Raw genomic sequence first — 13,091 nt, forward strand, 5'->3', positions numbered from 1 at the left:
TGCCATGTGGAGCAGAGCTGGCCACTTCTCATCTTGTTTGTATATGGCAATAAGCTTTGTTCTTATTGGTTCAGGAATGTGACTGACAGTATTGCTTCACAGAATGGTTATTTTATCTGTTTTGTGAAACAAAACTGTCATTTTGTGGAAAGAATGAATCCTGTACTATAAAATCTTGCTTTCTGTCACAGATATCTATTTTGTCAGTCAAATCTAGCTTGTCAAGCACTAGTTACTTACACTATTATATATTATGTCCAACTTTGTTTTTACATAATTCATTCTGTAAGTAACTCTGCACATAAGTGCTTCCGTTACATGGAGGTTATACATTTGTGAGACAGATTGCTTGTTAAACTGTACAGAATGGAGTTTGTGATATAATGACATCCTTTTGTGCACTAACCAGATTTTGTGTTCATTCTTTAATAGAAATAAGTCTTTTGTATATTTGTTTTCTCTGTGTATGGTCACAAATACTTATATAACATGAGAGACATTCATTCTGTGTATTAGGGATAGTTTTGTATACAGAATGTATTTGGGACAAACAGCACCCCATACAGAACCTAATCCAAAAACTGCAACAAACGTAAAGGTTGCAAAATATGTGAGTATGCAATTGCCTGAATCATACTGAGAGTTTATTTTACAATGAACTTCCCCTTTATTATATTGGACATTGCATCTGATGTTTTATTCTTCACTTCCTCTTCTGCAGAATATGAAACTGCCCCTGACCTCTAAATGCACTGGAACAGATGCTCTGACTGATTTGCCACTTGCTTGCGGCTAAAGTCAGGCCTGTGGGAACCTCTGTGGGACATCAGGTGCTTCTACTGTGTCCATCACAACCTCCATAACTATATCTTCTATTGAGACAAAGAAAACGTGTCCTAATCATATCCAGTAGGAATCAATGAGAATGAGCGATTATGACTTAATGGTACAAAAACCGGCCAAGGCTACACGGAGCCGTCCCTGACATCACCATAGGATTTCTGTGTAGAACATGGAAGCTCCTGCTCCCTGGCGTCTCCAGTTGTTATTTTCCTGGTACTGCTCAGACTTGTCCCGGCACCCGGCAAACTTGTTTGTTTTTTTTTTGTTTTTTTTAAACACCAAAACAAAAAGTTCTTGGCCTCCTGACAGAAACTGAGCCTGACCGGGCTCTCTTGTTTATCACAACTAATTTTATGGGCTGCTTGTTTGTGTGCACCTCCCAGCTATTAACCTTTAGTCTTGTCTTCTGAGCCCCTCCCAAAGGCACCTCTTCGCTTTCCTTAAAGGGCATGTAAAGGCAAAAAAATAAAATCCAATTTTTACTTTCTTTAATGAAAAAGAAACCTATCTCCAATATACTTTAATTAAAAAATGTGTACCGTTTTTATAAGAAACCTGACTGTATGCAGTGAAATTCTCCCTTCATTTACTGCTGTGGATAGGAATTGTCAGACGGTCCCTAACTGCTGAGCAGGGAAACAATCATACTTATGAAGAGCAGGGGGAGCCCACACCTTACTTCCCAGCCATGCAGAAATCAAGCAGCTTTGTTTATGATGATCCCTAAGCAGCCCAGACCACACTGAGCATGTGCACAGTCTTGGTCTTGCAAAGATGTTTAAAAAAGTTACAAGATGGTGACCCCCTGTAGCCAACTTTGAAAGCATAAATTATTTGTTTGATTAGGCTTGTAAGTTCATGTTACATAATACATAATACAGCATTTCTAGCCTTATTCTATTTTAGACTTTACATGCCCTTTAAAGTAGAACTAAAGCCTAAATATCTGTGTCTCCAAAGATGCCCCAGTAGCTCCCCATCTTCTTTTCTGCTGATTCACTGTACATGCTCTGTGCTGCTGTCACTTACTGAGCTTAGGGACCCACTCACAATATACAGTACACATAGAATAGAAATGTCACAATATAAGGCTGATTAGTAATTAATACAGATAATTACTACATGGCAGCACAGAAACCAGTGCAATTAGCATCAGAATTTAATAATCAGCAAACCTGTAGCATCAGCTTATATTACAGCCAGGGAAGCTCATTTTCTGCTGGATAATTAGTGACGAGCCCTAAGCTTAGCTTCTCAACAGCCAATCAGAGCCCACTGAGCATGTGAGTGTCACAGACACTTTCCAAGATGGTGACCCCCTGTGACAAGTTTGAAGTCCTGGATCATTGCTGCTATTGACAAGCTGATGCAATAAGGTCATTATATAAAATATGCATTTTTAGCCACATTCAATTTTAGGGTTTAGTTCTCCTTTAATGATAGGTCGGGCCATTGGGTTCATTAGTCTTTACATCAGCACATGTTTGTACTTCAGCTCTGGAAAAAACTACATTGGGGTCACGGGGGCTTAATTTGAGCCTCATTTTTACCTAGGCAGGGTCAGTATTTCGAATTTACCCGACCCTTACTCAATCCGCCAACTTATGTCTTTCTCCCTTTTCACCACCCCCAAACTAGTTGTATCATCAATAAAATATTTTTAAGGGGGTTTAGTGATGTATCAGAAAATGAAAACCACTTATTACTTATTATTCTGTTAGTCACTGGCCATTGTATGGCCCACTGGATGTATTCACGGCCGAACTCAACTGAAGAGCTTGTCATTAGTTTTAACAGAAACCGCCAGTTACCGCTAGGCGAAGAATGTGTTTCGACTCCTTCCAAACAGCCCGATGCTGCGAATGGGATTCGTTTATAGAGCCAATTAGCATGTGGGTGCTGCTCGTTTCATTTAAAGCGTGGGCTCTAAAAATAGCTGCCAAGCTACAATTACAGATCCACCAGAACTGGTTTTGCATCTAGGTCACCCTGTGGAATAACAGTGATTATGGAACCTGTAATCTTCATTAAAAGGGCTCCTTTATATTGTGTGGCCTGAGCCAGAGGTGGGGCATCATCCTAAATCGGATTTTAAAAGCGATACAATCACTCTCAATGAACAGGCTTTTTATAGGGGGTGTATATCTGCCCCTGAACCCTGGACTTTGTTGCCTTCTCCTACCTCCTGTTTAATGTGTACTAGAGTTCTGCGCGGAACCAATTTCTAAGACCCCGCATCCCACGACCCGAACCAAAACTCACATATTTACCCACTTTCATTCATTACTTGACCCTGACCCACAACTGCCTTATCCGCAACCCGCTGACCATCATCAAACGGGAAGTGATGTTGCTGCAAACTGGAAGTGACATCATCAAAAGTGGACAGGGACAAAAACATGTTTTGTAAAGCTTTAAATGGAGTAAAATATAGACAATATTACATAAGATAAGAAATTTAGATTAGACCCGCAACCTGCAGACCCATATCTATACCCGCACCTGAAAATCCTCCCCTCATTCCACAGGGTGCCCATTTTTTTTGTGGGTAACCTGCGGGTACCCGACCCACTGCAGGACTCTTATGTGCACCCCTCGTATTGTCTGTATGTATGGAAGGTGGTGTGGTCCTGCAGGGGTTTATGGACAAGCACAACCAGCTGTAGGTGGTACAACCTGGAGAGAGTAATCATTTATAGGTTCATAATTATAATAACCAGTGATAGTTTAACCTCTGGTGGCCATCTTCCCCCGCCAGGGCAGTTTATGAAAATATTTTGGGTAAAGTCTCATTAATAAAGAACATGGAAAGATAAACTCATTGTGTGACTGGTGACCTCATGACTAACCTACTTCTCCCCACTAATGTTCTTTTCTGTCAGTGTCCACTAGGCGATGTAGGCTTTATTTATACAACAGCAAGTTGGGCCAATGTCCCACCCCTTAATAGTGCTGACCCTTCCCCTAAAATGCCTGATCCCACCACATTAATCATTGGAGTTGGATCAGGTTTGGATCATAAGTTTGAATAGTACTTCTCTGGCCTGGGTTGGGTGTGTGTTTGAAAATAGAGGGTTTGGGTTGAAAACAACTGCTATAGCTTCCCTTGACTCATTGCAGATTCCATAAGCTGCTTTGTATCATGGACATATGGAGCACTGGTAGAGAGAAGATTAGAAATTGTGGTCACCATGGGGTGCCCTAAAACATGGGTTGTCTTTAATTTGTTAGGTTATGTCTAAAGCCAATAATGTTCCCCTTACAGTTAAAGAGGTAAAGAAAAAAAAGGGAAACGTGTTTGTTAAACCACTTTATGGTTCTGACTTGACTCTAACCAACCAATGACCACTTGTACCATCCACTACAGTTGGAAAGTGATAATACAGCCATGGGATCTGTTCTTGGAACCTGAAGTTTTCCAGATTACAGATCTTTTGGATCTTCATACCTAAAGTCTGCTAAAAAAAATCATTCAAAGGAAAGAGAAGGAAAGGTTTCAGGCACTTGGGGGTTCCAAATGTTAGGCACCCCAAGTGAATGTTTTTACTTATCTGAAACCCTGTGCCGGTGCTCCTATCAGCAGAAAACTGCACCGGCCTGGAGTTATACCAGTGAGCACCACTGATCAATCCTCTTCAGGGTTTCAGGTAAGTCAATACAATCACTTGGGGTGCCTAACATTTCCTTCTCCTTTAAATAAACCCAATAAGTGTGTTTTGCTTCTGATAATTATTAATTATATCTCAGTTTGGACGCAGTAAAAGGTACTGTTTTATTATTACAGAAGAAAATAATTTTTAAAAATTGCGGAAATTGTAAAAGCTCAAAAACCACCAATAATAAAAAATTAAAACCAATTGCAAATTGTCTCAGAATATCCCTCTCTACATCATACTAAACATGAGCTCAAAGCTGAATAACCCCTTTAAAAAGGAACTAAAACCATTGTGAATAGCAATGACCTGCCTTATGCAAGTAAAATATAGATTCCCCAACCTGCCTCGCTGGTGCCCATCCCTGTGCCCCAGGCAACATGTGTACAGTGAGCTGACAGTCAGTGCAGCCTACCAAATTCTTTGTTCAAGGGATTAAGTGTCATAAGGGTTTAAACCAAGCATGGCGGCCATTGGTCAAGTTCCTTAGGGCTGCTATACCTGTCATGCACCTCAGCAGTTCTTTATTTACATACAAACATATCTGGGGGGGAGGCAGTTTTTATATCAAACTCATAGAGGCACATTTATCAAGGGTCGAATTTCGAATTCATGTGAGTTTTATAAAACTCCCCTAAACTCCCATCAATTCAAAATTCGACTAAATGAAATTTGTTAATAAAATTTAATTGATCCGATTTAAAAATATAAACTCGATTTGAGCTTTTTTTCTTTCTGAAGAATGTCAGGAAGGCTACAAACATCACCAAATTGTTCCCTGGACCTCTCATTGACTTATGAGTGAAATAGTCTAATTTGATTTCATAAATCGCCAGATTATGATACATTTCTAAAATTCTAATTAAAACTCGAATTGAGTTTGGATAATTCACAATTCGAATTTGAGAGTTTTGACCAAAATAAAATTGAATTCGAATTTTCACTTCGACCCTTAATAAATATGCCCCTTAACTTGCCAAATAGTTTTATAAGCAAATTGTATAATTCCATCTATATTAACCAAGCTGCAATTTCATATTCTCTTCCAGGGCCTATTTCCGAAGCTTTGTTCCTCAGTTCCAGGAAGCTCTAATGGAAAACTCTAGACTGGTGTAAGATGCCAATGTCACTGGCATGTAATAGACTGGCAGTGCCCTGTGAATGATGGTGGCAAAGCACTGTATCAAGTGCCCTATCAGCTCTGCGTATGGGAGAAACAATTGTGCCACATGGTTCCACAATCCTGATTATTATGATCTTCTCACCCAAGAAAGCTATTGGAAAGAAGCTTGTGAGCATTGCTTTGATGGATCCCTTCTACTGTAGTATTGGCGGCACAATGAGCCCTAGAGAGTTTAATTTTGGGTTGTGGAGATATGAAGTGTTCTTCTTTTAAATCATCAAAATAAAAATATGTTCCTACATATTCATGGTGTCTGTATATGTATGATTGTGAGCAGTGTGGGCAAGCACCAGGGCGTAAAAGGCAGAATAAAGGAGACTTAGACACAATGATTCCTTCTCTTCCTTGGGAATGAACGCTTCACCAGGGCTGCCATCAGGGGGTACAGAACCGGGACCAGGCATAAAAGGGGTCCTGGCTGTCCTGCTCTCTCCGAATTAGCCTCTCCTCCCTTGATAGAGCACAAGCCAAACCAGAAGTCCCGAATCGCCAGAGTCCTGAAGATCTTAAGTAATTTAAGAGCACACCCCTTGGCCAACCAAGATTGGACTGACCCACCGTGAATCAAGTGAATATCTTTGGGGCTCCTACAGAAGAAAAGGTTGTTAAGAAAAAGGATAAAGAAAGGATGGCTGATCAAAACAGGTGATTTTTAAAGAAAGATGGAATTTAGTTGAAGAGGAACAGGAAGAAGAAAGGCAGTGCAGAATGCCCAGCGAGCTTTTGTAGAAATCAAAGGGAGAGGAGGAGTTTTCAACAGTGAAGACAAATTTCAAAAATCAATGGAACAATGAGATTTTTGACGCAATCGAGTTTTTTTTTTTTACGTGATATTCTAGAGGTCAAAAAAAAAAACATAGATCAAGTTTCATTGCAAACATTTTTTCTGGGATTGAATTTTGAACATTGGAGAGAGACATAAAAGTGGAGACCATTAAAGCAATACAAAAGGGATTACAACTGGGTGGGGAGAAAATGTGCACCTTCAAAGAAGCGCACACCCCATGGACCAAGAATATTTCACATATTAAAAAAGCCCTGCTTTTAATGAAGTTGTATCAGTTTTCCCAAGCGAAGGGTTCGGATCATGGGTACCTGAACCATAAGTGAAATTTGGTGAGCGTTATTAATGGAACCCATTGTAAATAGCGATAATAATTGGCATTGAGATATGAATGCTTCTTTATGTATTTAAGTCGGTATCAGGCTTATGTCGCCAGCCTTTGTGAATGGGAAGAAAATAAAGAATGAGTTGAAATGGGACAATAAAGGTGGCCATAGACGTAGAGATCCACTCGTTTGGCGATGTCGCCAAATGAGCAGATCTCTCCCCAGTATGCCCACATTGAAGTGGCCGATATCGGGCTGATCCGATCATGGGCCCTAGATATCGATCGGGGAAGCCTGACGGATAGGGGCCTTTAGAAAGGCAGTGCAGTTCAGTTGTGAGAGTTACAAAGATTATTTATCAACTGCAGGTTAGAGCTGATGCCTCCATAGACTTCTTTGTCCATAAGGGACATTAACTTAGGTCACAAGTGCAAGAGCTGATTGCACCCACTTTGGAATTTGCATCCATGACAGGTAGTAAAGGGTCCCTGTAGCATTTGCTCCTCTGGCTTATATCTACCCATGGCTACCGTTGACTTGAATGTGTACCCTGAAGCCAAGATCTACCTCTCAAAAAGTCTGAAGACCACCTAGACATTCTAATGCAGTGATTCACAACCAGAAGTTCGTGAGCAACATGTTGCTCTCCAACCCCTTGGCTGTAGCTCCCAGTGGCCTTATTTTTGAATTCCAGGCTTGCATAAAAAAACAGTTGTACTGCTAAACAGAGCCTCAATGTAGGTTGACAATCCACTTAGGGGCTACTAAATGGCCAATCACAGTCAGAGCCGGGCATGCGCCCTCTGTAGCTTGCCCGACTGCGCCGGCTGGTTGAGCACTTCTGTGCATGCGCGAATTGACGCATGCATACTCGCACAAATGGGAACAAGTAGGCGGTCGGCAGAGAAGGGACCGGACTAGGGGTAGGAGTAAGTACGTGCCTGGCGCCCCTCCACCTTTGCGCCCTAGGCACGTGCCTACTCTGCTTACCCCTAGTTTCGGCCCTGATCACAGCACTAATTTGGCACCCAGGAACATTTTTCATGCATGTGTTGCTCCCCAACTCCTTTTACTTCTGAATGTTGCACACGGGTTCTAAAGGTTGGGGATCCCTGTTCTAGTGTGTTCAAACAAACTCATAATAGAGTTACTATAGCTTGTATCTGCTAGTGATGGGCGAATTTATTCGTTTTTTCGGAAAAAAATTTTTGACGCCGGCGAATTTTTTCCGCGAATTTTCGCTGCCGTTTCGCGAATTTATTCGCCTGCCGCGAATCGCGCAAATTCGCCGCGAATTCGCGGCAGGCGAATAAATTCGCGAAACGGCAGCGAAAATTCGCGGAAAAAATTCGCCGGCGTCAAAAAAATTTTTCCGAAAAAACGGACGCCCGCATCAAAAATGGGCGCCGGCGTCGGAAAAACGAGCGCCGGCGTCAAAAACGGGCGCCGGGCGTCAAAAACGAGACGCTGGCGATGTTTCGCGAATTTTTCGCCGTTTCGCGCGAAATTCGCGAATTTTTCGGCGAAGCGAAACGGCGCAAATTCGCCCATCACTAGTATCTGCCTCATTTAATCCAACTGAGAAAGCTCCCTTGTCTGTGTAGTTAGAAGTTCAATGTATTATTACACTAACGTGTTGGATGGGGGTGCTGGAGGCCCACCATGGAGCTGTCATCTTGGTCATCAGGTATCAGTTTTGCTTTATGGATCATCTTTTCACAAGTGCATCTGTCACATGGGTACTGTGGGGATGAGAAGTGTGGGTGAAGGAATTTAGGCCTTGTGCTACCTACAATGCAGATGGTGAATCTGGTTAGAAATGGAGTGAAATTGGCACCTTGTGGGGTCAGTATCTCATCTTATATAATGATACCCCTTCAGTAGACAAATGAAACAGGAGTTTGATGGTTAGGTTTCATACCTGTGCTTGTGCCGACATACCGGCATGTAGATCTAGATTTATCCATTCCCTTCATTATGTGGGCAACGGCATGAATGTTAAGAAACCACATCATAAATGAGGAAGGAAAGCAATGTGTAGGGGAAACTGCTGTTAGTAACCTAAGTGTACATCAATCATGCTGGTGTCACAATATATCTTATGAGCATTGTCCTTTTATATTCTCCTAAATCTTTCTCTTGTGTTTCCCTGATGTGCTTCTTGATCTGCCCAGGGCTGGATTTATGAAGCGGGTGCTCCTAGGCTCACTGCTGTTCGTCACCCCTGTCCCCTCTCCTTCATTCAAGCACAAATTTTCATTTTCAGGTCGGGAGAACTGACGGGAAATGTAAAGAACTATTGTATCTCCTGAGCAGCCCCAGAGTTTCCAAAACAATGTTGGGCGGGAATTTCTGCTCCCTAAAATCCTGCTGCCCTAGATCCGGTCTTTCCACAAATCCGGGCCTGGATCTGCCCACACTTACTGGGCAGTCTCTGAGTAATATGCCCAAAGGTTTGAGCAAGAACATTGTCTTCACACTCCAGACAGGTAAAACGTTGCATCTGTGCACCCTCCATTATCAAAGTCAAAGGACCTTACAGGGCACAACCTACTGGGACTGCTCCCCCATATAGTAATGACGATGGCTCCAGAACTTCCCATAATGCTTTACTGATGATGTTTAGCTCTGGTGATTGGTGAGGCCATGAAAGATATTTGATTTCCACCTGGTGTTTATGAAATATCTCTAAGAAGAGTGTTTGAGTTTGACATGCAGAAGGAATTGTGAGAAGGAATTGCTCCTAAAATTTTAATTTACTTGGAATACCCTTGAAATTGAGCATCACATAATGTTTTTTTTTTAACAGGGTAGTCTGCACCATAGGCTGCCCCTGCTATTACAAAAACCCAATATCTTTGTAAGCCTTGGTAGTAATATGACCATGAAGAACAATCGCTGTTCATGATCCACCACCATGTTTAAAGGGATTCAGTCACTGTTTACACTGCCTTACTTATAGGAGATAGCCAGGGAGAAGAAATCGAGCGCCACACGATGGATCGTCACTATTAAGCTTTTTCTGAAGAGGAGAGGTAGCGGCGTTTCGGTAAGTTATTTTTTAATAAAGGCTTAATTAGTTTAATTTGTCTTGGTGTTTTTTTTTCTATGTATACTAACGAATTTTAAAAAAAAATGTTTTTGATGTAACTGGTCCTTTAAGAGCTCATGCTGGGTTCTGGTGTCTGAGAGCACAGGCTGCACTGACAATGACTTCTGAGCGTATCGCTGTTTAGTAAACTTAGTCGCTGCGAATATTCTGACGTAAAAATATTCTCAGCGATAACATGCGGAAACTTAAAGTCAGATTTAGCGCACTTTAGTAAACGGACCCCCTTGTAAGCCTTATCAGAAAGGTCTATATAAATACACCATTAAACCCTCAAAGTAATGCTGCTCTGAGTCCTCTGTCTAAGTAAACACAACATTTCTTTCCTTCTATTGTGTACTCATGGGCTTCTGTATCAGACTTCCTGTTTTCAGCTTAAACCTCCAGGGCTAGGGCTTGAGCATGCTCAGTTTGTTCCTCTTCCCTCCCCCTCCCCTCCCCTCCCTGCTATAATCTGAGCCCAGAGCTATAAGGGAGTTTTTAAGAGCTTTTAAAAACATTCTACAGAATAAATATAAATAAATATATAAATAAATATAACATTCTAGCTTGCACTATTGCAGCTAATCTATTGTCAATAAAATGCCTCCGTAGCTTTCCTTCTCCTTTAATTCAACAGCATGCAATTGGCTTGTGTTGGCTCCCAATGTTAAATTTTTTTTTATTGTTTTAGCCACACCCCTTATTCACACAGCCACGCCCAGTTACACCCAGCCATGCCTTTTATCCACCCACCAGGAAGTTCTTGGCTGTTAGGGTAAAAAAAATCATGTTATCAAGGCCCCCATACACAGACCGATAAAAGCTGCCGACAGACAGTGAGTCTCATTTATCAACACTATGCAAATTTGCCCATGGGCTGTTACCTATAGCAACCAATCAGTGATTAGCTTTTTAAAGCCAGCTGCAAGTAGAACAATGAATGCAGCAATTTGATTGGTTGCCACGGGTTACTGCCCATGGGCAAATTTGCCCAGTGTTGATAAATGACCCCCATTGTCGGCAGCTTATTGGCCCGTGTGTGTGGGGCCATCCGATGGGCTTTCCCGATTGATATCTGGCCAAAACTTGGGCAGATCTCGATTGGGCGGGTTAAAAAATCCAGATGGATCGCGGCCGTATCTCTGTGTGTATGCAGTCCCACAAACTGACCGCCCATTCTCTTGCACTATGATCCGATCGTTGGGCCCTAGGGCCCATGATCGGATCAGTCCGATATCAACCACTTCAATGTGGGCATATAGGGCAGAAATCCGCTCATTTGGCGACATCGCCAAACGAGCGGATCTCTACGTCTCTGGACATCTTGAGAATCAGAATAATCAAGAGATTTAATTACCTATGCAGGAACATTCTCCAATCAGAAGGCTCCCTACACCTGCTGATACCATTGTCTGCCATTAACAACAGTACATAAAAGGCTACCGTATTGCTCACTCTTTGTAACAAAGCTTCAGATGTCCCATTGCCCAAAATATTTCTTTTTTTTAATGATTAAAAGGTACTTTCCAGCAGAGAAACATTAATTTGGGATATTGTTCCAGAACAAGAGGCTTTAGTTCCCTTTTTCACAATGTATATATTAATAGAGAAAAGCAGAAACCCGACACAAGGTTTGCACAGAGTAAAATAGAAAGGATTTTATATTATAAGGATATTAGCAGTAAATTATAAGGATATTTAAAGGGGAACTGTGGTGAAAATTAAAATGTAATATAATCGTCATCATACTGAAATAAAACATTTTCTAAATATAATTATTTAAAAATTCTGAACCATTTCTGAATTAATCAAGTTCATTTTCACTCTCATCCACTCAGCATAGGTCTCCTTTCATTCTTCCTTCATGCAGGAGTCAGATTTTCATTGACAGTTAGATCCAATATATCTTATAGAGGGTGGCTCACTCTATTAAAATAAACATACATTTTGTTTCCCTACATGCAGAATTTGTGCTAAAATCGATTATTTAGTTAGACTCTTGTTTGCACTGGAGTTGGCGCTAATGAGTGAACTCTACATCTGCTAAGCAAAAGGAGCCCCCCCTCTAAAAGATATGCTGGATCTCTCAATGAATCTGACACCCAACTCCTGCATGAAAAGAGAATAAAGAGAAACAGTGAAAAGTAACTTGATTATTTCAGAAATGTTTCAGACTTTTTAACTGATTGTATTTGCTGTAGAATGTTTCTTCGGTATAATGAAGGTGTATTCAATTTTCATTTCCACAATAGTTTCCCATTAAGGAGAAGGTACTGAGGGGTTGTTCTGTGACCATATAAAGGCACAAGGCTGCAGGCTGAGTTATACAGGGAACTCTGAGTATCACTCATGTATTATAAGGGATAATGTACCCCCTACTGTAAATGATAAGGATATTAGAAGTCACTGAGGGGTTATGTGACCATATAAAGGCACAAGGCTGCAGGCTGAGTTATACAGGGAACTCTGAGTATCACTCATGTATTATAAGGGATAATGTACCCCCTACTGTAAATGATAAGGATATTAGAAGTCACTGAGGGGTTGTTCTGTGACCATATAAAGGCACAAGGCTGCAGGCTGAGTTATACAGGGAACTCTGAGTATCACTCATGTATTATAAGGGATAATGTACCCCCTACTGTAAATGATAAGGATATTAGAAGTCACTGAGGGGTTGTTCTGTGACCATATAAAGGCACAAGGCTGCAGGCTGAGTTATACAGGGAACTCTGAGTATCACTCATGTATTATAAGGGATAATGTACCCCCTACTGTAAATGATAAGGATATTAGAAGTCACTGAGGGGTTGTTCTGTGACCATATAAAGGCACAAGGCTGCAGGCTGAGTTATACAGGGAACTCTGAGTATCACTCATGTATTATAAGGGATAATGTACCCCCTACTGTAAATGATAAGGATATTAGAACTCTGAGTATCACTCACCAGGCAGAATTCCTGACAACTCTTCCATATTGGTAACGAGTGTTCCTGATTATAAAGGATAAAGGGTTAATTGCTGTATATATATCATTCAGGCAAATGTTTCTGCACGTGTCCCATCTACAGTATCTGGTCTGATAACACATGAATCAGGATTTTAATGAAATGAAAACATTTACATGTATCTAAATGTCAGCCAGCTCATTTAGCGATCTATTAATTGTTTTCATCTTAAATGAGTCCTAATGACGCAAAAAAACAGCACG

The 13,091-nt window shown here is 41.2% G+C and overlaps 1 long non-coding RNA gene across 2 annotated transcripts in view; it reads left to right on the forward strand.

Moving 5' to 3' along the window:
- The window catches only part of LOC108717668, a 99,369-nt gene extending 93,447 nt beyond the window's left edge, over nucleotides 1-5,922 (forward strand). Inside the window, exons 5-6 of one of the 2 annotated variants that reach the window (XR_005961517.1) lie at nucleotides 722-1,056; nucleotides 5,546-5,922. This is a non-coding gene — a long non-coding RNA (uncharacterized LOC108717668). The remainder of the gene's footprint in view (nucleotides 1-721; nucleotides 1,057-5,545) is intronic. The other variant, XR_005961516.1, reaches the window with a different exon arrangement.
- Nucleotides 5,923-13,091: the final 7,169 nt, after the last annotated feature.

This window comes from Xenopus laevis, chromosome 5S (genome assembly GCF_017654675.1).
Source record: "Xenopus laevis strain J_2021 chromosome 5S, Xenopus_laevis_v10.1, whole genome shotgun sequence".
In the NCBI taxonomy this organism is placed as follows: domain Eukaryota; kingdom Metazoa; phylum Chordata; class Amphibia; order Anura; family Pipidae; genus Xenopus; species Xenopus laevis.